Genomic DNA, 3,168 nt, shown 5'->3' with positions numbered 1-3,168 from the left:
AGGGCAGCGACTCACCGGAGGAAAGGTAGACTTATTAGCTTAAGGTAACTCAGAATAGATTTTACAAGTTAAATAGACATTAGCTAAACATTGATGACCAGCTAACGTTACGTAACACATCGGTATGTTAAGTTAATTGGGCCCGGGGCCAACTCAGTGTGGCTAACGTGAGTAAAGCGACTGATAGCATGAAGCTAACATCTAGACGCCATGATGGAACTACATGAACCTCTTTTCCCTTTCTTATTTTTTTTGCATAATATACACAATATTTCTGTTAAATAAAAATAAAATGATAAATTCAGTGTATTTCCATTGTAAGAGCAGTGATCCATAATGCCACTGTGCTCTGTCCCTATAGGAGTGTCCTGAAGCAGGCTGCAGGGGATCAGCTGCAGCCTGGATGCTGCTGAGCCTCTCACACAATTTCCCTCCAACAGAGCCTCAGAGCTCTTCTATAGAAAACCCAGAAACATTCATGGTTCTGAGCCTGGCTGCAAACTTTGCCACTGATTCTACAGCCCCATCAAGACATTACTATTTATGGTTTTTATTTTTTTTTATTTAACTAGATTTTATTTCATTTTATTTTTTAATTTACATTCAGCCTTTAAACAGCCATTTTCAGCTGGACATTCAATAAATAGGTTGTAAAAGTCAAATCTACAGTCAAGTGTCATGTGTTTACGTCGCCATGGCTCCCGGAGAGCCTGCTGCCCCCTGCTGGAGGAAACATCCTGGAACACTGGTAGACCTGCTTTTTTGTAAATCGTTGACTCTTGACCTTACTGAAGAATTGTCTCTTAGCAGCAGGTGATATCCTGAGTTTTCTTACTGATCATTGACATAACTGTGCCATACACTTCATACATACAAGCAGTTGTTTGTGCAGTTGATATTTGGATCAGTAGCTGCTTTGAAATGGCTCCAGATGACTTTTAGATCTGTGCTGAGCTCCTTAGACTTTCCCATTGTAGTGCCTGTGGCTAATGAATGCGTCAAACAGGCCCTATTTAACCGTAAGTCAGCAGCTTTATCCGACTGTAATCACTCACAAGAAGTTATGTCAGGCCACTAGGAAAATTTGATTAACACAGTTTCCTGCATCACCAAATCTGACAATTCCAGTTGATGTATGGATATTTTTGACCCAGAAGAATTTGTCATATTTCCAGAAGACCTATAATCTAAGTCAGGGGNGAACCCAAACTTCTGTCTGATGATTTTAGGTTTCCCTGAAGAATGTGGAGGTAATCCCCCTTTTTAATTTTTCTATTTCAAGAATACATAAATAATATAAAGTAAACATAATATAAATGCAGCTATGGTTGGACTGACAGCCAAGCAGAACATAACACTGTCAGCATCTTGTTTCATGGTAGGTTTGGTATTCTTTGGGTTCAGGGCTCCTCCTTCTCTCCAAACATATTTCTGGTCATTGTGGCCCAATAGTTCAATTTTGTCTGATCTGACCACAGAACTTTTCTCAAAACCCTAGAAGGTGATGATCAGGAAATCTAAGTCAAGCCTGAAGGGCTTACTTCTTAAACAGCAGCCTCTCAGCCCATGGCGATGAAAAACCTGCTTGACTGTGGACACAGCAGCTTCTACATTATTGTGGACCCAGTGTTTCCTCTGCATTCATGTAGGAGCGGCTGCCGCCATTCCTAAATCCTGGCTGTCACGCCTTCAAATATCTTTATTATTATTATTATATTGTCACAAAGACACCACCGCCGCATGCCTCCACCTTCACAGCAGAGTCCTGCACTGGGTCGGTACGAGGAGTACTGAGGTAAGAATAGAAAAATACTTTATTTATCCCAGTCTGGGAAATTACTGTGGTACAGCAGCAGCAAGAAAAAACACCAATCACAACAGAAAAAGAGCTAAAGTTAAATACTATTTAAAAGATTGAAAATAAAAATAAGTAAATAAAATAAAATCAAAACTAAGAGTGGCCATTACTGCACTAACTGACGAAAAACAAGTACAAAAAAAAAAGAATCAAAGAGCTGCTGTAGCTGCTGCCAGTCAGCGCGGCGCTCAGTCTCTACTGTTTGGGGGGTTCATACTTAGAATAGACTTTATTTATCCCACACCTGAGAAATTATTATAAACAGCAGCATCCAAAAACACAGAAAGAACAGCAGAAAATAATAATAAGTAATATGCATTCAGTGTCTGCACACAGCAGGTCCAAGTCAGTCCGCAGACTGGCTCAATGTGGGCAGAGAGCCAAGTATGATTAAAGTCTCCTGAGATGACGGTCAGAGACTGAGGCTGTGATGTTTGCAGCTGGAACACTGAACTATGGATGAGTTCACAGGCTGCAGCAGCATCAGCCGAGGGGGGATGGAAACTGTCATCTCCAGGATGTGTGAAAACTCCCTCAGCAGGTAAAACGGCCGCAAACCAACCACCAGCAGTTCAACGTCCTTCGCGCAGCGCCGCTCTTTAACGCTAACGTGCTAGCATGACACCATCTCTCATTCACATACATGGCGAGTCTCCAGCCTTTCTTCTTACCGCTCTCCCTCCAGCTCCGGTCCGCTCTGACCAGGTGAAATCTGTCCAAAGTGACGAGCGAGTCCGGAGTGAGTTCGTTCAGCCGTGACTCCGTGAACAACATGAGGCTGCACTCCCGATACTCCCACTGCAGCCGGATCAGCGCTGTTAGCTGTTAGCCGTTAGCCGTTAGCTCTTCCAGGCCGTGAGGGAGAGACTTCACGTTTCTATGATGACGGACAGAGGGACAGCTTGTAGTGTCTCCTCTCCTCCCAACGCTTCACTCCTGCCCTGTATCCCCTCTTCCTACAGCTCATCGGGGATGTCCGGTCAGCGCCAACAGCTATTCACCAGTGTAAAACAATAGAGCCATGGCTCAACAAAGGCTCAAAGGCTCAACTGCTAGCCAGATGTAGACCCCAAAGACACGAAGAACTGACCAACAAAAACTCAATCTGCATCTCCACTGTTCCCGCACAAATGTGGCACAGCTGTATGAAATTAAAGTATTAAAAATATAGAAGAAAAATCAAGTGAAAAAAGAAAATAATAATAATTACCAGCGAGTACTAAGGCAAACTACAAATAACTATTTTGCTCAGAATCTACTCTTTGGGGTTAATATGACGTCAATTACTCGCGACTACTAAGGTAAACTAC

The sequence above is a fragment of the Stegastes partitus genome, unplaced genomic scaffold, assembly GCF_000690725.1.
Source record: "Stegastes partitus isolate 25-593 unplaced genomic scaffold, Stegastes_partitus-1.0.2 Scaffold401, whole genome shotgun sequence".
NCBI lineage: Eukaryota > Metazoa > Chordata > Actinopteri > Pomacentridae > Stegastes > Stegastes partitus.
This window is presented reverse-complemented; position numbering follows the sequence as displayed.